The sequence below is a fragment of the Euprymna scolopes genome, chromosome 21, assembly GCF_053919585.1.
Source record: "Euprymna scolopes isolate OS-2025 chromosome 21, ASM5391958v1, whole genome shotgun sequence".
NCBI classification, from domain to species: domain Eukaryota; kingdom Metazoa; phylum Mollusca; class Cephalopoda; order Sepiida; family Sepiolidae; genus Euprymna; species Euprymna scolopes.
The window spans coordinates 96,314,214-96,340,390 of record NC_136502.1 but is presented as its reverse complement, the minus strand read 5'-3'; the positions used below and the strand labels follow the sequence as shown (position 1 = coordinate 96,340,390).

The 26,177-nt window shown below is 32.8% G+C and overlaps 1 protein-coding gene across 1 annotated transcript in view; it reads right to left on the bottom strand.

Moving 5' to 3' along the window:
- LOC145242613 (uncharacterized) overlaps positions 1-21,091 on the bottom strand; it is a 28,631-nt gene extending 7,540 nt beyond the window's left edge. Inside the window, exon 1 of the mRNA XM_080105726.1 lies at positions 20,843-21,091. The gene's annotated coding sequence lies outside the window, so the exon portion shown is untranslated. The remainder of the gene's footprint in view (positions 1-20,842) is intronic.
- Positions 21,092-26,177: the final 5,086 nt, after the last annotated feature.

Sequence of the window (26,177 nt, the reverse complement as noted above, 5' to 3'; positions counted from 1 at the left end):
CTCATAAAAAACATTTCACTTAATTTGATCAAATAGTTTTTTTTTTCGGAAGAAATTTTAATGAGATTGATTGTATCTCAGCATCTTGCCTATTACGGAAACAAGGAGGGTAGGGTCATTATGGGAGATAACACTATCAACGCTTAAAGTTTGTCAAAAATTTATGAGATTTGGAAATAGGGGTAGAAAAAAATACTTAAATATTGTTTTGTTTTTTTTTTCGCTTCTTTTACAAAGTTTCTGTCCTTTTTAACCTTTTTTTTACACTGCTTCCTTTGTTAATCTCTTTTTTGTTTAAAGGCATCCCATACCCGTCCACAAAATAAGCAAGATGGAAGGATACGATCGATCTCATAAAAATTTGATTTTCCTTTGATTTTTTTTGTGAGTACTTCATTCCATAACGGGTACATACAATATAATTTTTTTTCAATATTTTCATTCCAAACTAAACAAGTACCAAAAAAAAAAAAAAAAAAAAATAGCATCAAGAAATATTAGATACTTCTAAATGTAATTACGAGAAATTTGAAATAGTAACAAAATTACTGAATAAAAAATATTACCAAACCATCAGTCAACTATCCTATAAATGAATACAATAATATACAATATAAATAAATAAACTAATATACAATATGAAAAAAAAAAAAAAGGTCAGCAGTATTATTCCTAAGTGAGTTTGAACCGTCTTCACCTGAAAGAGGATACATCTAGGGAATATCAAATTCACAAGCAGTCCCCAGTTAAATGTATATCCTAGTTAGGAGAGATGACAACATTATGTTTCTGCAGTTCTTACAAGGAGATGTCTACATTCTCCTACATACAGCACCAGATATTCCCGAATGATCACTCATCTGGTACTGGCCAGGCTCAACATTGGTTATCTTCGGTGATTCAACGACAACCAATGTGTCAACGTTTACAACAACTCTCACATGCACGTTTGAACTAAAGTCAAACAAATATCTGAAGAAGGTAAATTTTCCCGAAATATCATACAATATAGAACTTCCATCAGATCATAATGATGCAAGTAAAAACACAATGCAATGTTAAAAGTATGAAAAAATATATATACAGGGTGAAATCATAAAATTGTAGTTCTAGAAAAGACGACATGATTCCATTTCTGATGGATGAAAACTAGTTTTCTTTTCTGGTTACAGACCATCAACTAGTTGGCCAGTTGTATATAAATCCCAAGAGCCTTCTATCATGTCTGAAAGTGACACTACGTTCAACGAGCAAGATTGGAGATGCATCGCTGTTCAACTCATGCTCTCTATTAATCCAAGTTATGACAACAGGACCATTGCCAACACCCTCAAAAGGCAAATCTGGACAGCTCACACTTGAGGCAATGCATCAGAAAACTAACAGTTATGGTCTTTAGTGTGGTTTCAAGTGAAGACCACATCATGCTACCTCACATTGTCAAAATCAGCTTGAAAGTCAACCCCAAAGTGTACCTGGATGTGTTGAGTGTGGTGATCCCCTGGTGCAATCAGGTGGCTGCTGGCAGACCCGAGTGTGGCAGCAAAACTCGGTGCCAGCCCACAAGTCCAAATTAGAAGGAAAAATGGGTTACTTAGTATTAGGTTAAAGAAATATTTAATGATTATTTTAAATGAATGTAATTGGTTCTCAGACAGATGAAGTAGCAAAATGGCAGATATATTTTATTTATGAAAGGTTCAAGTTCATGCTTCTGTTTTCAGAGTGATCATTTTAGATGTTAAGGTGGAAACAAGGTAAAAAAATTTTATTTCTTTGTTTACAGAGTTGAATTTTTAGTAAAACAACAAAATAGAAATGACAAATATTACCATCAACTGGTGAATATATAGTTGTTGCTTATCAGGATTCCTGGTATCCTGGTACTGTGAAAGCTACATCAAGGATTCATGTAGAGTACACTTTATGGTTGCATCTCAAAAAATAGGGGTATATTTGGGGCCAGATAGAGAGGATTTACAAAATTGAAAATTGGACTGGTATCAAAATGTTCTGGTCGACTATTGGAATTTCCATCTTTTACAGAAATCCAAAATCTATATGAAAAATTTTCTTTGATTTATTTCTGAGATTAATTCATATCTACTCAATCTTTTTTCTTTGAGGGGAGTAGTAAATACCGGCCATGAATGCTCTTTAAGGATTCAATGACTACACCCCAGATTAAGCTCTCTTTTAGTGAGGAGGCAGGAAAATGCCTATTCTCAATAAAGCTATATTAAAATACCAGTATAATACTTAGTTTTGTTCATAAATAAACACCCATGTATGATACCATGTGGCAGTTTAAAAAAATTGAAATTTGTACATCTGAATTTATAATTCATGGCTTATGGAAAGGAGATATATCAGATTTGACTGCACAATCAGAAAGCGCACACAATTTTACATAAGACTGCCAAGTTTCATGAGAACAATTTGAAAAATAAATAAATGGTGGCGAAATTACTGAATTTCTTGAAATGTTGAGGTCCGTAATTTAGCTCACTTTTTCTAAAGAAAAATATCCATGGAAAAGCCTACATTTTGGCACTTAAAATTCTCATAACTTTTGAACTACTGATGGTATTTGCATAATTCAAACGGTTTTAAGCATCTTTTACATAGCTCTTTTCATGCAAGTTGATAAATATAACAATTATCTTAAAAGAAAAAAAAAAAATCAACTTTAAAGATGTCAGCTCTACTACATAATCAAGTTACCTGAATTTATTTTTTTCAATAAAGTTGTAGTGTTGTATATATGAATCTCTGTGCAGGATGTTACGTTGTTTAAATCATAGCCATCAACACACTAGTTAACAGACACGAGTTTCATTTTTTAATAGATCGCTCTACCAAGAACGGCTGTGCATACTCATACACAAAATCAAAAAAGAGCTATTAATCTGTTAATCTTACTGGTGTCCAAATTAGTTGAATATTCTTATGTTGAGTCAAATTAAGCTGTGTGCTTCACTGTCAATTTCTTGAAGTTTTCATTATTTGCAATTATACCGCTCCTCATCACTGGTCAGCATCATTTACGAGCAGAACTGTGGGGTATCAGATTGTCTTTGAGTGAGTGTTTTATTTAACAGCATTTCAAATTCTGCAAGTCATTTAATGTCGAGCACAGATTTAATAGTATTTTTTTGTGAAGGGATTATTATTAGGATATACGCTTTTGTTATAAGTTGTTTAGGTGATTTGCATGCTTCAGAAAATTTATTATTTCTTATAGAATGAAGATTTAAACACGATTGGTTTAGCTGTTTTGTTTTATAGTATACAGGGTGGAACAATAAAATTGTCACCCTAGAAAAGACAACATGATTCCATTTCCATTTGATGAAAACCAGTTTTCTTTATTTGTTGCAGATCATCTAATTGGCCAGTTGTGTACAAATTCCAAGAGCAATCTGAGTCTGAAAACGACACAATGTTTAATGAGCGTGATTGGAGATGTGCTGCTGTCCAGCTCATGCTCTCTACTGATCCAAGTTATGACAACAGGACCATTGCCAGCACCCTCAAAATGCAAATCCGGATGGTTCAATGCTTGAGAGAACAGCTCAACAAAGTTTCCAGCTACATTTATGGTCTTTGGTGTGGTTTCACGTAAGGGCCACATCATGCCACCTCACATCTTTGAAGTCAGCTTGAAAGTCAACACTAAAGTGTACCTGGATGTGCTGAGGAGTGTGGTGATACTCTGGTGCAATCAGGTGGCCGCTGGCAGACCCTGGGTGTGGCAGAAGGACTTGGCGCTAACCCACAAGTCCAAAGAGACTCCGGCTTGGCTTCAAATAGAGTGCTATGATCTTGTACCCTTCTCTTCCTGGCCCCCTCTTCCCCCGACCTAAACTCGCTGAACTATTTTGTTTTGTCATACATCAAGAACATCACCAACATGACCTCCCACAACACCAAAATCAGCCTGATTGCTGCCATCCTCCCAGTTCCAACCTGTATTGAAGCAGTGATTTAGGCTGAAGGCGGCTATATTGAATAGATATCAGCTCTACTACATAATCGAGTTATCTGATTTGATTTTTTCAATAAGTTTTAAAATAAAGCTGTAGTGTTGTTTTCTTTAGGGCGATACTTTTATCGTTCCACCTTGTATCAACCCTTTTCAGACCAGTGAGTGTCTTTAAACATTCGATTTTCACTTTTAATAGAGGAAAACAGGCTTTCACACATGTCATCACAGCAATCCACCTTGTAACAATCCAAGAATTTCATCTCTAATGTCACAATACAGCAAGCCTTACTTTCCATGGAATGAGCCTCTAAAACAATTTGGGCATAGTTCCCACGAGGGGTAAAAACGTACCTTCCCTTCTAAAACCCAGGACTCTCTGTGTCCCTCAGGGAAAGGGACTCTAGCCACTTCGAAAGTGAGTACTGATTTATTGTTGTTCTATGTTGTGATGTTACTTTATTCTTTACATTTTTCAATTCGTAATAAATGTGTATTTATGTACTTGTGAACTATTTGGGGTTTTTTTGTGCTTATGTTTAAGCATTTTCAGAGACCCTAATACCTACAATATTGGTAACTCCGACTCACAACTTAGAACACACATAGCAGTAATATGCATATTTTTAACTAGCTATACCCGGGAACACATTGCTGTGGCTCAGTTTGTGTAAATGGAAACCTCACCACCACAAAAATAAAAACAATTCATTTTTTTTAAGGAATTAGTATGGCAAACTTTCTTTTTATTATAGAAAAATATCTGCAAGTTAATCAATACAGAAAATAGTTTGAGAGAGAGAGAGGAGCGTTGTGAAGAATATATACAGAGAGAGGAAATAAAAACTGTTGTAGTGTTGATGCTGTAAAATTAAAATGTTTGGCATTTTTTTTCTTTTTTCAGAATAAGAAATGTATAAAATGAGCGAGAGAGAGAGAGGAGATAAAAGTTGTAGATAATGTTGATGCCGTCAGATTTCTTATTTTTGCATAAACAAAGTACGAAGCAAGTGAAAGAGAGAGAGACAGAAATAAAAACTGCTGTAGATAATGTTGACACCGTAAAATGTGTTTTATTTTGGCATAAAAAGAAATGTAAAAAGTGAGAGAGAGGTAGAGAGAGAGAGAGAGAGAAAGGAATAAAAACTGGTGTAGATAATGTTGACACCGTAGAATGATTTATTTTTTGTTATTTCGGCAGAAAATGAAATCTAAAAAACAAGCGAGAGAAAGAGAGCGGAAATAAAAACTGTTGTAGGTAGTGTTCACTCCGTAAAATGTTTTTTAGTTGTTTTTTTTTTTTTCTGGCATCGTCGTGTTATGTTTGTTTTTTCCTTTAGCATCAAAAGAAATGTAAAAAGCGATCAAGAGAGAGGAAATATAAACTGGTGTAGATATTGTTGACACCGTAAGATGTAAGAAAATGAATGCAGCAATTTAATCAGAGGGCAAAAGTAGATATTGTGATGCCATATTTGAATGGTACATTAGCGTTCGTTTAGTATACAAATACCATTAATCCGAAATATAGGAATGGTCAGAGCTACACCAATCAGAATGAGCGGAATTAAACTGGGGAGACATTGTTTTTGAATCGGAAAAGAGAAAGATTATGCTATGTCTATGAGTTTATGATCCAGTTACAAAGGGTGCAAGCACAATATATGTATAATGTGTATATTTCCTCCTTATGTATACTAGGGGCGGTAGCAGGACTTCATATTTAGAGGGAAAAATAGGAACTACTCCCTCTAAAGATGGTTGCGATTGTGATGGCGTTATTCTTAGGATGAAATGTAGGATTTTATTATAACGACTAAATGTGTCTAAAATGTAGACACTAGATTCGAAAAAGTTGTCAAAAAACAAATATATAACAAATAAATGTTATCAAAGGCAAGATAAGTTACTTTTCTACCTAACTGGATATGTTTTCAGTGTTTTTATTCAATGTAAAATGTTTATTCAGCTCGAAAAACACACTGTGTTCACCAATGTATTGGAAAATTCAAAATGGCGCCCGACTCTCTCTTTAACACGGTAAGTTTGGGTAAAGGTGCTATAAATATAAAACTAGACAAAATACTGTTAGAAACTTGCTCAATATATATTACCCTGACATAGGTTGACATATTTGGTGTATTTTTTTAATAGGATTTTGTCTAGTTTATTATTTATAACACCTTTTCCCGAACTTACCGTGTTAAAGAGAAAGTCGGGCGCCATTTGGAATTTTCCAATACATTGGTAAACAATGTATGTTTTTCGAGCTGAAAAAAACATGTTACATTGAATAAAAACACGAAAAATATATCCGGTTTGGTAGAAAAGTAACTTATCTTGCTTTTGATAACATTTACTTCTTATATATTTGTTTTTTGACAACTTTTTCGAATCTGTGTACAGTAATACAAACCCAAAAAATGTTTGTTTTGCAGTAAACTCGTTATGTAAATTATTTACAGTTAAAATGTAATAAAAAAAACAAAACATTGAAGTTTTAAATATATTTCAAAGAAATGAATTACGCCCCGTGCTAAAATATTGATAATTCACCAATTGTAAAAAAAAAAAAAAACTGCCGTGAAAAATGCTTACTTTAAAATATTTGAAAATACTCAGTGAAAAGTTTTATTTATTATTAAAAGAACGGATATTATTAAATTATATAAAAATTGTTGTTTGTTTTGCAGTAAAAAAATAAATAAATAAATAAAATGAAATATTCAAAAAAGAAAAATGTTGGCATGTTTGTAACTTATCTTGCCTTTGATAACATTTATTTGTTATATATTTGTTTTTTTGATAACTTTTTCGAATCTATATGTACAGTAAGACAAACTCGTTATGTAAATTATTTACAGTTAAAATGTAATAAAAAACAAAAAATTAAAGTTTTAAATATATTTCAAAGAAATGAATTACGCCCGTGCTAAAATATTGATAATTCAGCAATCATAAAAAACACTGCCGTGAAAAATGCTTACTTTGAAATATTTGAAAATACTCAGTGAAAAGTTTTATTTATTATTAAAAGAACGGATATTATTAAATTATATAAAAATTGTTGTTTGTTTTGCAGTAAAAAAAAAAATAAAATAAATAAAATTAAATATTCGACTTTCTCCAATAAAAATAAAAGTTCAAACACGAATTCACTTACGATATTTTGATTAAAATTATCCCAAATGTGCAATTATAATAATTATTTTCTGAATGGAGAATTGTTCTTTTTCTTTAGAACATACATGGATAATCGGTAACACATATTGGTAGCCATATTTTTTATGCCTGTTAGCATGACCACGTGGTTGAATACCGGAAGCTGTCTATACCTACAACTTAATTAGGAAGTGACGTTACACTGTCATATGCATCGGCCTTCTTTCTCGGTAGCCACGCTAATAGTCTAAACATAAATTTGTATGTGGCATCTGCTGTTGCAAACCTACAGTACTTTGGTCCAGAGGGGAATTCCTGCAATCAAAATATTATATATGGAGATTAATAATATAGGGATAATTTATCAATTTAAAATTTATTCTTTCCTTTAAAAATATTCTTGACAAGAATTCCGTAGTCAAAGTAGTCCAAATTAATAGTAAAATTAAAGTGCTCCATATTTTTTTTTTTGAGGAGGGGGGAGTACTGTAGGGGAATATGGGCAAAAAAACCGGTTAAGATATACACTGGAGAGTTACTTCCCTTGAGGGACACAGAGTCCTGGCCTTTAGAAGGGAAGGTACATTTTTACCCCTCGTGGGGACTATGCCCCCTTGAGACAGAGTAGAATTCTAGCCACTTCGAAAGTGAGTACTGATTTATTATTCTATATTGTGATGTTATTTTATTCTTTACATTTGTTAATTCGTAATAAATGTGTATTTATGTACTTGTGAACTATTTGTGTTTGTTAAGTATTTTCAGAGACTCTAATACTTACAACATAGCTATTTAAAGTTGTATTCAAAAAGAAGTATTTAAAAATAATAATGCTTTTTTCCTGAGTAAGTCCCAAAAGTTTCATTAAAAATCAATAATTATAGATTTTCTAACTATCTTAGATTAATAGACACATTTTTCTTAATAATGACACAGAGATTGTTCTTGGAAACAAAGTCTAGTTTTAGAGTTATAACTAAAATTAAATTAATATTTTAGAGATATTTTAAGTTGATACCTCCAACTCCCTGAGTAAATTTGGTATTGTGGAGACTAAAATAATAATTCTCTAAGAATATCATAGAGAAATAGAGTAGATAAATAGCAGTTTTAGTCTCAGTACATCTATTACGTTGGTAGCTATGGAAAAAGTGATTTCTGTGCGCGATGACAGCAGCACATTCTGGGGAGAACCAAGGCTGGCTTCCATTTCCACATATAGAAAATAACTGCATAATTGAGACACAATACAGAAAATTTTGTTCGGTAAAATGGTGTGAAGAACCATATTTTGCAGAGAAGGACATTCCTTCAGATTTTCTTAAATTCTGGCAAGGTGTGGCCAAACATGATAATTTTAAGGAACTTGCAGGATATGCTTTAACATCACTAATAACACCTGCAAGTAATGCAACTGTTGAAAGAATGTTTTCTTTAAATACTGCTATCAGAACAAAGCCCTGTAATAGAATTCAAAGTAAATTGCTGGATGTTATTGTAAGAGTTCGTTCTTACCTTTTATATCACAGCGTTTGTTGCAAAGATTTTATATGCACAACTAAAATGATAAAGCTACACAACAGTGACAATCTTTATAGTAAAGAAAGTAGCACCACAAACAATGATGAAATTAAGTATTTGCCATGAACTTTCAACTTATTACCTTTTATTTTTTCGCCATATTATAGACATGTTTCTCTTTGCTACCATTAACCAAATTTAAATACTGTCTTTTGCACTGTCATAAATAATTATTTTGCGTTCATCAATCGGAGTCGATTATGACCATAGACAACTAGTTGTGTGTCCGCAGGTGGCTGATCAGTCCAATCCGAGCGTGAAAGCCCCTGCCACATGTTGGACACCAGTGGCTGAAGACGGCCACTTCAGCATCTCGGGCTTTTTGCGCAGCGCGCTTCTCTTTTGCAGATTCAGTTCGTCTTGCCTCCGCGAGCAGAGAGCCCTCGTGTACCAAGCGGCACCAGGTTGGCCTGTCGGAAGCACTGCTTTCCCAGGAGTTCAGGCCAATGTTGAAGTCTTTCATATAGGACATCAGAGGACATCATAAATAATATATATGTAATAAATAATACATATTCATATGTGTCTTTTATACAATCTCATTTTACTCCATTTAAAATGTTCCATTAATTATTGTACATATATTCAATTCTACAGCTTTCAAGTTCCGCAGCTTTCCATAAAAACCTGAACTTTGTGGACAAGTTATATTCTGTTACCTTTCTACCATATTTACCTCTATTCAGACATTCTCTCCTCATATATTATGTTTACGTGCATTGCTGCGTTTCAATTCGATATTTGTTTTTATCTTGATTTGATGTTTTTCATATCTTATGAAAAAAACTGAATGAGTAAAACCTTATTCATGTAAAAAGCCCAACTCACTTTTTCATTCTCTCATAATTTTTGGTGTTTGCCAATCTATCCGATCTGTGATGGTGATTAATGAACAGTATTTTGAACACATTTTTCAGCTATATTGAAGAGGTTAACTCATGTTTGCGTGTTTCCTCTATTTGTTTTATTTTCTTAACGGTGAGGTTGTGAAGTCCTTCTTTATGAAATTGAAACTGTAGCCTCTTTGATATCATTTTGGAGGGGCATTAAATATATTTAGATAAGTAAATTCAAACTGTGAAACAGAAGTCTATATTTTTTTAAATCGTACTGGAGGATGTTAAAGAAAAAAAATGTGAAAATGTATGTAATTTAAGTAATAATCTTGTAAACAAACAATTTATCTCCTTTCATAGAAGAAATTCTGGTTATATGCTCTTAAAATGCTATCCTGTTAGAAATGGGTGATCACTGTATGTTAAATTTATATGCGAGACTGATCTCAATCTAAATTCTAAAATAATGGTTTTACCAAAGTTTTTTAAGATGTTCAAACGTAATCATCTAAAAAAGTAAATCTATTCGTTATTTTTTTTTTTGGGGGGGGGGGGAGTACCTTAGAGTTCTCATCTACAAATTTACCTTTGGTATTATTATACAAACACCGTGACAGCGAATTAGTAAAATCTTTTACATAGTATTCTGTTACGTTTCGGTGTGCTGAACACGAATCTGAAAACTGGGTTAGGGTTAGGGTTAGGGTACATTTTTTTCTACTAATTCGCTGTCACGGTATTTGTATAAATTTACCCCAACTTTTCCTTAAATTATTTAATATTAACATAGTACTAAATATTCTTTAACATTTTCTTGTATAATGTTAAAAATATCTAAACTGTTGACTGTATTGTAATGAGATTAGTTACCTAAATATTAAAAATAAAGCCGTTCTCTAATAAATTAAAACCGCGAAATATGCTTGGAGCAGGGGGGGGGCAAACTATATTTTTCAGTTTCAATTTCATAGTTAACATCTTTGCCAAGAAAACACTACAAAACTAATTACAAAAAAAAAAAAAAAAAAAAAATGCAGACATATAGGGGTTAAAAACTTCGGGTTTTTATTACTATACACATAGATTCGAAAAAGTTGTCAAAAAAAAACAAAAAAAACAAAAACAAATATATAACAAATAAATGTAATGAAAGGCAAGGTAAGTTACTTTTCTACCTAACTGGATAATTTTTTAGTGTTCTTATTTAATGTAAAGTGTTTTTTCGGCTCGAAAAACAGTGTTTACCGATGTATTTGAAAAATGTAAATGGCGGCGGACTTTGTGTTGAATACGTAAGTTTGGGGAAATGAGTTCAAAATAAAAAAACTATACAAAATACTGTTAGAAACCCAGCAAATATATGTCAGCCTATGTTACGGTAACATATATTGAGTGGGTTTCTAACAGTATTTTGTAGTTTTTTAATCTTAACTCATTTTCCCAAACTTACGTATTCAACACAAAGTCCACCGCCATTTAGATTTTTCAAATACATAAGTAAACACTATGTTTTTCGAGCCGAATAAATATGTTAAATTAAATAAAAACACTAAAAGATTATCCAGTTAGGTAGAAAAGTAACTTATCTTGCCTTTGATAACATTTGTTACATACTTGTTTTTTTGACAACTTTTTCGAATCTATGTGTATAGTAATACAAACCCAAATAGTAAATATATATATATAGTAAATTTTTCTTTTTCAATTTTGCTTGGGGAAGGGGGGGGGGCTTTTTACCTAAAAAATTTGGCTTCGCTTTTGAATTTGGCCTTTTTTCCTGAAAAATTTGGCTTCAAACATAGTCTGGCAACCTCTCTCTATCTCTCATCTAATCTATTTCACCCGCGTCGTTTCGCTTGAAAGAATCCCAACTATAAGAAAATGCCTAGCAAATGTGTAGTTTAACGGTGTAAATTATTTGATGGACAAAAAATTATAAAAATTATTTATTTTTATATAAAACACATTCGGCTGAAATAAAACCAGAAAAAAAATTTATTTTTATTATTTTCTCATCATTTTTATTAAACCAAATGTATGATATTCGAGGTCGCCATATTGCTTTTAAAATTTGGCTTTTATAAGATTTGCCAGATTGGCCTTTTTAAGGCCAAATTTACCCTTTTTTTTACGCTCTTTGATGGAACCATGTTTTTGGCCGTCAAATTTTTTGTAATAAAAAGAGCGTAAAAAAGGCCAATAATCTGTCAAACCTTAGAAAGGACAAATTACTGCGGCCTTGAATGTCGTACATTTAGTCCAATAAAAAAAATCATGAAAAAATAAAAATGAAAATTTTTTCCGGTTTACACCCTTGGGTGTAATAATGTGTTTTATATAAAAATAGTTTTTATAATTTTTTGTTTGTCAAATAATTTACGCCGCTAAACTACACATTTACCAAATGCTCATTCCAAGAATGGATCTTTTTGTAAAATGTGTTAAATTACAGTAAAGTTAGACTCATTGAATCGTCAGATGTTTTTACTCATAACCCTAAATAACGTGTTTTTTTTTAAAAACTGTATTCAATTTCGTTTGAATTGAATATTTTCCGAAAATTTTTTCAACAAAAAATAGGACATTACTGTGATATCCAACAGCATACTCGAAAACCTATAAAAGTCGTTATCGAGTTGGAAAAAACTAAAAATTTACCCCCTCCCCTTTTCAGACGGGAATAAACACCGGTTGCGCAAGAGTCGAAATATTTTTTTTCAATGATGGTCACAAAGTACGTGTTCAATTTAGTAGAACGTTATAATTGAAAACTGATGTCTGACGATAAAAGTCATAAAAATATTTTTTCAACATTTTTTATCTGAAAGTTTGTAATCAACGAGATTAACATGAAAAAAGAAAAGTGTAACCTGTGGAATTTAGAGGTGGGGGTCAATTTCCTAAACGTCCGCCATATTTTCTTACCCAGACTTTTCAAGAAATGTTTTTACAATTATATATTGACACATTTTTTTATACAATGTTTTGGTTTTCAAATATTTTGTGTTCAGGAAAAAAATCTTGTTTGTTACTTATTTTGCCGTGTTATTTGACCAATTGCAGTTATCGCCCTCCAGAAGATGGCCGCCGTCCGTATACTGCAGAAGTGCCAAGTCGAATTCTAAATAACTAAATTTATGTATCCAGTAGTAATAATTACGGAAATGTGATAATCGATAATAATAATAATAATAATAATAATAATAATAATAATCTATTTGGAAAGTTAAAACAAAAAATAAAAATGCTTGACAAAACGATTTTTTAAATGTTTAAAAAAAAAAAGGCGGACATGAACGAGACTGCCCCCATATAAGAACACTTATTCCGAATGGTGTTCTAAGAATAGCATTCGGAATAAACACCTCCAACCTCCCCATGTTAAGAACGGCCTCTGGTTTTTTTTTTTGCAATTTTTTTTAGTGGATTATTATTGATTAGACACTAATATATGAGGGGGATTCCGTTCAGGTCAGCCAAAACAATATTACGTATTTGATTGTGTCGAAAATAGTGATATATCCAAAAATTATCCAAATTCGAGTAAAACAACTGCTATTGTGTTTTTAGTAAATTTTTTAAAAAAAGTCTATCGCTAGACAACAAATATTGCAGCCATGAACAAATAATCTAAAATATTCGTTCCGAGTTATGTCCCCTGTCTGCGAACTCACTGTCAACTTTGTAATCTCAGATAAATGCAATTTTACCTAAATAACTTGCGCGAAACTTTTTAGTTGATAAAAAAGGAAAGAAAAAAAGAAAAAAAAGAAAAGAAAACAAGTCAACCAATTGCAACGATGGACTGGAGGAGGAGGAGGAGGAGGAGGAGGAGGAGGATGATGAAGCGAATATTATTATTTCCTCTGAAATCAGCTGATCGAGTTGGGAAATGAGTCAAGAAATATCTGCCTCAACAAAACTTCAAGAAAAAGCAATTGACCCAATTCGTATTCGTCGAAACGTTCGGAGGAAAGTTTCACACGAACACGTTTTGCCTGTGTATAAGTGTAGCCACGGTATAAGCTGCATGTTAAATCCTATTTCAGTCGCCCAAACTATTTAAAATAAAACTGCATTTGATTACGCTTAAGATACTTCATTATTATTATTATTATTATTATTATTATCATTATTTCTACTGAAACCATCTTTTAGTAAAAGAAAAGAAAATTACATTAAAAAACAGTTAGCAAAAAAGGAAAAAAAGTTTTGCTCGATCACTTTATTATTATTATTATTATTATTATTATTATTATTATTATTATTATTATTAACAACAAGCACTAATAAATAATAAAATAATATTTTGTGGTATTTTTTTTAGAATAAAAAACAAAAAAACGTAGTAAAAAAATACAAAACAAATATATAATAAATAAATACCAAAGGAAAGATAAGTTACTCTTCTACCTATCTGGATAAATGTTTTAAAACTTTTATTTAATTCGGAATACGAATAGTGCCGAATATTTAAGTTAGAACGAGAAAATGGCTGACATGATACATCATTTGGGAAGTTTCGATAATCGCTCAAAAATCAAAAAACTACTAAACCCACCCAATAAATGTTACGGCCAACGTCAATGTCAGAATACCCTGACAAAATCACAGCTAAAAAAATCGTCCGCGCCTATAAACCTTAAAAATCGAATAGGAAACTAAAAATCGAATAGGAAACTCGAAGAAAAAAAAAAAAAAAAATGAAACGAACTTTATTTTTTATTATTACCAGAAAGGGAGGAGGGGATGTCTCTTGATTACCAGTCTGGGGCATTTGCTAAGGTTGTTTTATTCTCCGTTATGTAAGGTATAGTCGTTTGCAGTTCTAGAAGGTGCATTCTCCAAGGCTTTGCCTCCTCCTCTACACCCTTTTGGAAAGGTTGCCAATCGCCCGAGGAGGCACCCCTACTTGGAAATGTCGACGAAGCCATCCGTGCATCTTTTGCGGACCAGAGTGCTTTTCTAGGGCGCTGGACTTTTCGAACCCCACTTTTCCAACCTTGTGTCACATCTTCCCGCTGTGGATGGGAGATGAACATCGAGGATGTGTCTTCCCGACGATTTTTAATTTCGGCGTTTATAGTGTACGTGTTGTAATAGTACTAAAAAGATGGTTAAGAATAAAAAAGATAATTAAAATAAAAAAGTTGTTAAAAAATAATGCCGAAATCAGTTTCACTCCAAATAATTTCGGTACTATGGGGATTTGCCAGAATAGCCAACAAAACACAAAAAAGAGGTAAAAAGAAATAAATATACAACAAATAAATGTTACCAAAGGCAACCTAAGTTACTCTTCTACCTACCTAGATCAGTTTTTTTTGTATGCATTTTAACTTATTTTAAAGTGTTTTTTCTTATAAATAAAAAATAGTGTAAAAGCTTGTCGAGTAGAACGAAAAACAAAATAGTGGCCATATTCCGTCTCGATAATCGCTCAAAAATCGAAAAGGAAACACAATACTGGTAAAACATTACAATTTGGTACGACTGACGACATTGGACATTTTTCGTTTTGTTGTCTACACTGCACAAGTGCACATGCACAAATGCCTAATATTTCAAGTTTTAGTGAAAAACTTTCTTTTTTTTTACAATGTTAAAATGTTTCCACTTTTTGGCAAAGACTTCATAAATGACTACCATTTTGAATGTTTACGTGAGGTTGAAATGTAAAATGTAAGCATTTGCAAGAAAAGATGAGTCGTCGATTGGTTGAAATCACGGTTAAGTCTTCAAGATGGCTGATCGCCAAATTTTTTTTTTTTTTTTTTTCGCAAGCTACGAATATTGGAAAATATTAAATTAAAAGAAAAAAACAACTTTTTTTTCTTACTAAAATCTGACATGTAACTTCTCTACACTGAATAACACGCCTGCATAAAATCCAAATCGCGTTTACTGCAGTTGCCGAGGATTATCTTAAAAAAAAAAAAATAGTGTGTTAAATCCCGTTTCAGTCACTTAAATTGATTTCGACATTTATTGCTGAACAACTTCAACAATATTTTAGTAAAATAAAAATAAATCAAAACAAAGACTAGAAAGTTTTATCGTACACGTAAAACGCCGAAGTGGAAAGTTCGAAAATTATATATATAATATATATATATATATAATGTTTTTTATTTATTTATTTTTAAAGCAGTACTAATCTACGTACATACATGTTTCGGGGCCCTACCACTCGTCAGTGTAGCTTGCTTGACTGTTATTAGGACTCGAACCCTGGACCTTATGTATTTCAGTCCAGCGTCGCTGGAGTGGACTCCAGCGTCTTTACGCTATGATGCCATAGACGACTTTGCTGTTTAGTTTTTATCGTTTATATATATTTACGTAGTTTTTGTTGTTGATTTTTTAAACTATATATATATATATATATATATATATATATATATATATATATATATAGTTGTCATCATTATAAACAAAGAGGCTAAGGAAGAACGATAACTGAAACCTGCCCTTTAATTGAATACTAAAAGGTAACTGAAATATGAATCGAATTTTTTTTTAATTTAACCGAAGTACACTATCATTTAAATGCGTGTATTTAATTGAATAAATCTATATTTAAAAATGTGCACTGTTTTTTGGTGCTTGTTAAGATAGAGTGAATAATAGATCGATTTTTGGGTGCTGTCTGTTGTCATGTCATCACTGATCTAAGGGAGATAACTGTAGTATTTTTTTTTTTTTACGAGAACGCAGTGTGAAGGGGTGAAACGATGGAATTCGGTGAGGGGGGGGGTCGTTCAAGCAAGAAAGAAATCGGTAATTGCTTCATCGACTGACTTTATAATGTCCGTTTGTTGTCCACCCATGTGGATTGGATAAGACAACATTTGCATAAATCGACTAGATGATTAATAAATAAAAACCCTATAGTCGATCCATAGTTGTTTAGCTGGTCAGTTTTCATTCGTTCACTGACGGTTCTATATACAACGAGGAGGCAATTCGTTGCAACTCTCAGATAAGTTTACCCAAAAGTCATTAAAGGAGATACCACACAAGGCGATTTCATTGTTTTTCCCTTTCACATTGAGTTCGGGTTTTGGTGCTTTGAGTTGCCTAAACCGCCCCCCCCCCCCACCATTTCGTCGGCTAAAAATCCAACAGAACTATTTTAATAAGACATTAGCGTACAGTGAGCACCCACTTTAGCTCCCTATTTCGTATGTTCCTGTGAAAAAAATGATTTAGTAAATTTTTACTTTGTTTCCTCCTTAACATTTTCCTTTATAATGACGATTTTTAAGTTTTCGGGTATGCTGAAAAAGAATATCGCATTTAAATTTTCTGGATATTAAGCAATTCAAATGCAATTCTTTGTTATAAGTGGCGACCATAGGTACGTACGCGAGTTAGAACAAGAAAAAACTGGCTGACACGGAGTCTCGATAATCACTCAAAAATCGAAAATTAGCAGAATACCAGTATAAACTCGCCCAATAAATGTCACCGTCTAATGCCCATATTTTTAGTCATGATTGAATCCGTTTTAAATCATTTTGAAGAGAAAATGCTTGTGACATTTTAAACTTTTGCAAAGTAGTTTTACCTTTGTTCAAAAACATTTAAGGTTTTAAGCAAAATGCGTGTGTGTAAAACACGCATTTTTGCAAAATCTAAAGGTGCTTATTCAGATTGGCAATTAAAAGTAAAGAAAATAGAAAAAAGTCTGTATTGATGTAGGTACCAGTCACGGAACGACGATGACATATTCCAAAAATGACGTAATTTTATCAAATAGCTTTTTTTCTTTTTTTTTTTTTTTTTGGTACTCATGTAGAGAGTGATCCGTGCTGAAATAATAACGTTATTTAAAAAGCCATTCTTAACATGGGGAGGGTGTTTTGTACCTACTGTATTTTAAACTTACAATTGAATAAAAAAATTTTTTAATTAAACTTGGAAATACGATTAAAAAAATAGCGCGGATCACTCTCTGCATTAGCACCTTTTTTTTCTCTTTTTTTTTAATCAAATCAAATTTTACGACAAAACGAATCGTAGTGTTTTCGTCGACCATGATTAAATCCGATGAAATAAAGGGGAGACAATTCAAATGGAAGTTCTGAGTAAAAAATAAACGTTACGTTCAATGTAGTCTCGTTGTAAAATCTCATGCGCGTACAAAAAAAAAAAATCAATGTTTTATTTTATTTATTATTTCCTTTTTTCGGTTATTTATAATAATAAAGATTAGCTCCGCATTATCTTGTAATTTCATTACGTCACCACCACCCCCGTTTCTGCGCGCTGCATAAACAAATATGGCAGGCATGAAACATGCGAAAAAGTATGTTTACAATATCGTGAAAACTAGTTACCGGCTTCAATTTTAAATGCGATATTCGTTTTCAGCACACCAGAAAACTCCAGAAAATAAGTTTTTAAGTGTATGTAGGCCATATTTACAAAAAATTAATTCAATTTATCGTGTTATTTTAGGTTTCAAATTTAATTCTTTCCCCTCCAACACCCAAAATATTTTAATGAAATTTATCGTTATTTTATGTTTCCGATGTATTCCCCCCCCCCCATCTCCCACGCAAAAACAAAAAAAAAATTGTCATGTTGTTTGTGGACTTGTGGGACCGGTTTTGTTTATGAAATTGTTACGTGAAAGTATAGAATGGTCTCATAAATAAATAAAAAAATAAATTTACCGTGTTATTTATGTTTCAAATTTAATCCCCCCTCTTCCACAATTTTTTTTTTAATTTGGCCCCCCCCCCCCTTTCAATCACCAAACTTGAAAAAATGCTAGGGGTGATAATGCTCCGTTAAATGATAGGTGACCAAAAAGTGGATGCTCATTTTACGTTAAATTTATATAGAAAAATCATACCCCACCCTAAAATGTTAAATGTTATGCTTTATTCAAAATTTCTTCTTTCATATTATTTATAAAGGTCGTTTAAAAGTATTAGGAAAAAAAGTAGATCTCCATTTTTTAGGAGTTAAACGACGCTGGGTCAGTTACCCAGTGGGTGTGGGTGGGTCCACGTCGTAAAAATTTACCAAAAATCGCTTTTTAACTTCTAATATTTCGGCTACTATTTGTAGTCTAAGCCCTCTACACAGAAGGTACTGAATTCCTACCAATAAACCAAAGTCCAGGTGGTAACTGAACCATAAAAAGGACCAGAACAATAAAAAGAAATAGAGGGGGCAAGTCCAGAATTCAACCTAACTTTTTAAAAAATACAGAAAATCTTTGATGTACGTACTCATCACGGAACAAAAATGTCATATTCCAAAAACTACGTAAATAAAAATCGAGTAGTTTTGTTTTCTTTGAAAGAAAATCAAATTTTATGCGGAACGAGGCAAGGCACTAGGCAGGCGTTGTCTTTATCAGTCATACTTAATAAATAAAGGAAGACAATTCAAACTACAGAAATCAAAATCAGCTTTGTAATGGCTACGATTTACCATTAAAATCGCGCTACTTATGTAGAATAGGCACTAGCCACCACGCTGAAAGGGTTATTTAGAAAGCCATTCTTAACATGGGAGGGTATGGTGTTTTGAAACCATTTTAGGGTTTGTATTACTGTGTACACAGATTCGAAAAAGTTGTCAAAAACAAATATATAACAAATAAATGTTATCAAAGGCAAGATAAGTTACTTTTCTACCAAACTGGATATATTTTTCGTATTTTTATTCAATGTAACATGTTTATTCAGCTCGAAAACCATACAGTGTTTACCGATGTATTGGAACATTTAAGATGGCGTCTGATTCTCTCTTTAACACGGTAAGTGTGGGAAAAGATGTTATAAATAAAAAACCGGATAAAATACTGTTAAAAACTCGCTCAATATATGTTACCGTGACATAGGTTGACATATATTCGGCGGGTTTTAAATAGTATTTTGTATAGTTTTTTATTTATAACATCTTTTTCCAAACTTACGGTGTTAAAGAGCGTGTGAGACGCCATCTTGAATTTTCGAATACATCGGTAACCACTGTATGTTTTTCGAGCTGAATAAACATTTTACATTGAATAAAAACACAAAAAATATATCCAGTTTGGCAGAAAAGTAACTTATCTTGCCTTTGATAACATTTATTTGTTATATATTTGTTTTTTCACAACTTTTTCGAATCTATGTGTACAGTAATACAACCCCCCCCCAAAAAAGGGTAAATTTTTACGACGTACTCCAGCGTATTATAAGTACCCCAACCTCCCCATGTTAAGAACGGCTTTCGGAATAAACAACCCCTAACCTCGAAAGCCGTTCTTAACATGTCGTGGTTGGGAGTGTTTATACTACGCTGGTGCAGTGATTTTCGATCCGTGACGAGTACATACATTCTAAAGTTTTGTTTTTTTTCTGTAGTTTTTTTTTTAGGCTGAATTTTGAACTTGGACGGAAATATATCGCCCCCCCCCTCCTTTTCTAAAACAATATAATAAAATGAAAATTAATCCATTTACAAATCTTGTCCTCTTCGGGGCAATCAAGAAAAATACACGTAAGAAAGTTCACGAGCGTAAAATTCTTAAATATTTATTCATCATTAACACCTAATTATAACAAAAATAAAATAAAACTGTCAGTATAACTTAAAAAATAAAAAATAAAATAAAAGCAACAATTGACATAATGTAACAATGAAAATACGATGCAAATAAATCAGTTTTTTTTTTTGTTTCTAGAACCCGGGTTTCATTTTGTGTGGATGCCTTTCGGTTTGTTTTCATAACCCTTCGTCCGCCATGGGGACCGATCTGTATACGCACACACGTTTCAATGTCTTAAATCATGATCAAGTCAATTTGTACTTGAAAATAATTGGGTGCTTTTGCACTTATGTTCTATTTTTTTTTTAAACCGTATTTTCAATTTAAATTCGAGTTTGACGATATATTTTTATTATTAAATTGTTAGGTGAAAATACAGAATAGTTACAAAATTTCCCTCCCCATGTTAAGAATGCCTTTCTAAATAATATTATTTTAGCACGGCAATATAAATGCATAAGTAACAATAATTGCTGTAAAGCGTTTCTATTTTATGATTAAATTAAGATTCCATTACTTTTATTTGTTTGTTTGTTTTTTCATTAAAAAAAAAAAAAAAAATGACGGACGTCGAGTTTTGACTTGAGATAAAAAAAAAAAAAAACTTCAAACTAGGTTCGGCTTCCGATTTGTTTTAAAAATATTTTTTCTTTGTTTGCTTAGTTTGAATAAATTGTACACCTTGATGACATGCAGAAAAACGTACGAAATTCATATACCTACCATATTTATTTACTGTAATCCGTGTATCGAGGGCCGAAACTGGTCGAAAGAAAACAGAAGAAGGCGGATCCTAGATACGAAACGTCCATATGCGCAGCCATTTTTTTTCCATTTTTTCTTTTTCTTTTTAACTCTCAAATATTTTACACATAAACAAAGGGCAGGTAATTCAGCCGTTCTATTTAAAAATGAGAAAATCAAATTTTATGAGCAACAGAAGAGCTCCTGTCTTGAATGTCCGCCATTTTGAAAACATTCTAAACAAAGGGAGATAACTCAATAATTCAAATTTGAGAGATTTATGTAATGCCTATGAATTTCTATTAATCGCTTAAAAATGATGTTTTTATTTAAAAATAAAACTATTTGATCAATTTACGCAATTCTTGAAATATGACATTTTCATTTTATCACAAGTACGTATATCATACTGCTTTTTTTTTTTTTTTTTTTAATTTTTTTAATATAGGAAGAATTCTGTTTATCTTTGGGGAGATGTTGCCCCTATACTTAGGATTAATAGATTTAAGGGATGTTTTTTTAGGGGAAAGGTGTCGTTGTTGGAAATTTATCTGGCTTCCAGATAAATTCAACGCTAAAGTAACTAACCTGAAAAAAACATAACGGCATGAAATAAAAGAGGGGGGGTAAAGAATAAAGTATAAAGGTCTTGCTTTGAAACGAAGAAGAGATTTCATTCACAATAAATTTAGTTGCAAATTTTTCCCTTTGCAGGCATTAAATTTAAAAAACGCCAAGGTAACATATAATGAAAAAAATAACACTGGTTCTTATAATGAAGATGTCGTATCCATGAACGAATACAATAATAAGATTCAAAATAGTAGTTTCTAATCACATTCTCATATGTAGTAAATTTTAGGAGTGTACTCACAAATTGAAAGCCAGTCAGGCACGTGCCTTTTCCTTTTTTTTTTCGTTTATAGTCCTTTTAGAATTTTCTATCCTCCATTTGCATGCAAACCGTAGGCACGCAGATGGATTTCAGAAGTATGGCCGCGTCGCATATCTGGGGTATTCTTGCTGGGGTTTCTTCTTTGTAGGAGGTTCCAAAATTCCTTGTCACATAAAATAAGGTCTTTTCTTAAAATAATTACACTCCTTCAAATTACGTGCAAAACCGTAGCCACATAGATAGTTTTTAGAAGTATGCCTCGTCGCATACCCGGGGTATTCTTGCCGGGTTTTCTTCTTTGAAGGAGGCTCGTCAAAATTCCATTTTCAGCGCTGGGCAATGGAACGAATGTCTAATCTCCACGTCGGCAGAATTTCAAAAGAGGCCAAAATCCGCGCTGAGCTTGTGACGTCATCACGGAGCTAGCATTTCCCTTTTCTCCAAATTAAAGGGAGTTTCGTACAAACCCAAAATGTACAAAACTAAGAATCAAAAAGGATACAAAATACAAAAATCAAATACAAGAACCAGATAAAAAATAATAAATGTAAACAGGGGGGGCACTATTATTGGTACAAAAAAAATTCCAACATCGTTGCAACTCAGACTTAGTGCTAGTGGTAGGGTTTCGTGAGGTGTCTTTTTTTATTATTTATTATTTTGCTTGGTTTCTTTTTGATAAAATAGTCTTTTGTCGATAATAACTAAGTTCTTTAATGAAAAAAAATAATAGTTTTATTTTTATTACTAACTTACTAACTTTTCAACATGATCCCAACCCTCCGAGAAAAAAAGCAAAAAACAAAAAGAAAAACATACAAGCACAATTTATCTCTTTTAACAAAAAGAAAAGGAAATTCTGCTTATATACCCTTCAAACTTTGTTGGTTAAACAATTACCCGAAACTAAATCAATCAATTTTATTGTAAAAAAAAAAAAATGACAAAATGCATGTTGAAAAGTTAGTAAGTTAGTAATAAAAATAAAACAATTATTTTTTTTCATTAAAGAACTTAGTTATTATCGACAAAAGACTATTTTATCAAAAAGAAACCAAGCAAAATAATAAATAATAAAAAAAGACACTGCAAATGCAGCAATGTGACTTAAATAAGTTTGCAGACATTCTTTTGTATGGGCACTTTTATTGATAGTACACACATGAAACTCTAGTCTTCTTTGAAGTAATCTCCTCCAGCTGCAATGCACTTGTTGTACCGTTCTAACAACTTCTGGAAGGCCCCATGGACGCCCTCTTCTGTGAACATGTAAATAACCCTCATCACAACTTTTTTCATCTCCTCAATGGTCTCATAATGACAGCCTTTAAGGTTTTCTTTGAGCTTAAGGAATAACCAAAAGTCACAGAGAGCAAGGTCTGAACTATAGGGAGGATGAGGAACTGTCTTGATGTCCACCTTGGTCAAATAGTCTGTGGCAAGGATGGAGCATCTTTGAGCCAAACTTTGTACAAATCTTCTGCATCTTCAGTTCTTCACAATATACAGTTCCTACACTGAAATCAAACTGTGCACTTATTGTTTCTATAGACACACACCTGTGTATTCCAATTCCTGCTGTAATTGTTGCTGTTCATTTGAACCTGAAATCATAAATATTGCTCAGTCATCTCTTAAGATGTATAGCAATAACATAATGCATTTTCAAGTGTCTACAACAATTTTAAATGGCTGTACAAACAAGTTTGGAAACTTAATTAAGGAACCTCGTATATTGCATCTAAATATGATCTGAATGTTTGTCTAAGGCGACTTTAAACCTGGATATGGTAGGCATCATCACAATATTCTTTTGCCAGGAGGTTCTTGGGAGAAGAAACAAAAAAGAACCATAAGTAATGCCTCCTATTTTATCCCGCCTGAATGGATCAGAGGGAATTGCAAATTGCATTGGTTTGATGATTGAGCTTATGAATTCATAACCTGAAAGTTTCATCTCTCTGTTGCAGATATTGACGGTTTGAGACTCTAAGAAGGCAATACCTGTCATGGACGTGTGTCAGAAGCAGAGATGTGTCATTGAATTCCTTACAGAATGTGCATTGAGAATGTGATTGCATAGAAAAAATAAATTCTGGAGCACAAACGGTCGCTCATTTTTATGGTACCACTCCTGTCTTCATAACTCTTCAACTTTTTGAGTTGAGAAAAAATAGGAGGCCTTACTTTTGGAACGACCCTTGTATTTATTTCTCTCCTACCACGGGAAGATATGGTATAAGGCCAGAATCTGGGGATGGTAGGTCAGTGCACAAGATGTTACACACTCTGACCCCACACCAATACCTCAGTAGCCTCAACAAGCAAACTAACTTCTCTAAGGACAGAATATACAGCCTGGGAAGCTCCACCCTCTGCCAGACTGATTGTGGAAGACAAATTCTCTATTGTTAGCTCTATTTTGTTTTTGTTTTTTACATAGGAGTCACCATTTATGAAGGCCCAGAGGCCACTTGAGGATAAGAGTTTAAGTGTATGGTAGTCAATGGGACAATATCGTAGTAATCGTTAGTAGTGGAAATTTGGTAAATTGGATTACTTAAGTGGAATGGCTCATCAAGAACTTGTTTGTGTTAGACTTGAGGACAACCAAATTATAGTCAGCTGGAAAGCTGACAAATGGAAGAAAGTTCCACATGTGTACAGTTCTAAGAAAGAAGCTTAGATCATGGAATCTACGTTTAGGTTTAGGCACAGACAAAGAGTGGGGAAAATTATTGATAGTGGTTTCAACTAGACAAGTGTTCCTCATGAAAATTTGGTGAGGGTGGACCATAGATTGGAGCCCAGATAAGCACTTGCCATGAAAATAATGATAAAGCAGAGACAGGCTCACAACGTCGCTCCTGTGAGAAAGAGGTTGCAGGGAAGAGAAAAGGGCATCCCCTACTAGGCTACGAGGAATACTGTCTTTCTTCTGTTGAGACAAAAATGACAATGAGACATCTTCTGTGAGTAACAGCGAAGATTATGACTAAATGTTTGGTTAGAAAACCCTCTAAAGGTAGATTTACATTCCTGTTGCTGATGCTGTATGCAAGAATTAGGTCCTCTTGCAACCTTTGCAGATTTAGTTTTTGAATCCCTATTTGTAGATAATCATAGAGAATCCCATCACCATCCTGATTTACAACTGTTGAATACGCATGTGATGTCTTTTTTAACATAACGATTTGTCACTCATACTCCTACTTAAAACCAGAGTTATGCACAAGGGACAGAAAATGTTTGCTGTTAAGCTAATAAAGGATTTCTTTATCAGGTTAAAAACCTGACTTCGTTAGTCATCTTCATACAGTGTTGTGTTGGTTTGAAAGAGTCATCCACAACAGTACCAAGGTACCAAGTCATTATTTGTTAAGTGTTTAAAGTTTTCACATTGAGTGCTTTAGGTTAAAAACCAATGATTGGTTAAGTAGTAGGCAGAGAGGATGACAGAATTTTGCAGAGGTCAGAGTTAAATTTAAGCTTGGTGTCCAGGATCAAATTCTGTTGAGATGATCTGAAAGTTGATCATAGTTGCTTCTCGTTGTAACCCACTTGATATTTACTGCGATATACAACTTGTGTCTTTGTATCAGATTTTCCTTTCAACCATGACCTGAGATAATGAGAGAAATGATTCAACAAGAATTAAGAGGTAAGTTCTAGAATAAAGACCAAGATCAGATTCTGTCGAGATGATTCTGAAGTTGATCAGTGTCTTTCTGGTTGATACCAGCTTTACATCATCTGCAGGGAATAGTACTTTTTCAGTGAATTCATCTGACAGATCATAATCATAATCGTGGTAACACACTCTTCCATAAGGATCAGATTAGTTAAACAGAATTTTCTAGTAGTGGGACAGATTGCTGAAACAATCTTTCACTTGGTGATACAAGCACCAAAATTGAAGTTTGTCAGGTTTGCTTCTGCAGCCATCTTGAAAACTGGCAACCATCTTGAATTTTTTTATGGCTAAAATCTTTTCTTAAAATATATATTCTGAACGTCATTTCTGCCAATTTTGGTGCTTGTATCACTAAATGAAAGATTCTTATGAAATATTGAGATAGCCTACCCCACTATAGACACAAATCCATGTTGTGATGCAGAAATAGCATTGGAATCAAACAGTTTGTCGATGATTGTCTGCTTGAGAATGGTTTCTATCACCTTGCAGATAACAGAGGTTTGACTGACTGATCAATAATTCAAAGGCTTTTTATTCATAGTATAAGGATTAATTGGTTCTCATCATTAGTTTTCATCTTCAGTGTGAACAGTAGTCCGATGAATCCAAATAACACGAAAACACAAATAACAAATCCTCATCTCAAAAATTCAGAAAGGCTTTTTTTTTTTTATAACAAAATCAAAGTCCTGTAAAAATCTCTGAGAAGTTTTCTTTTAACT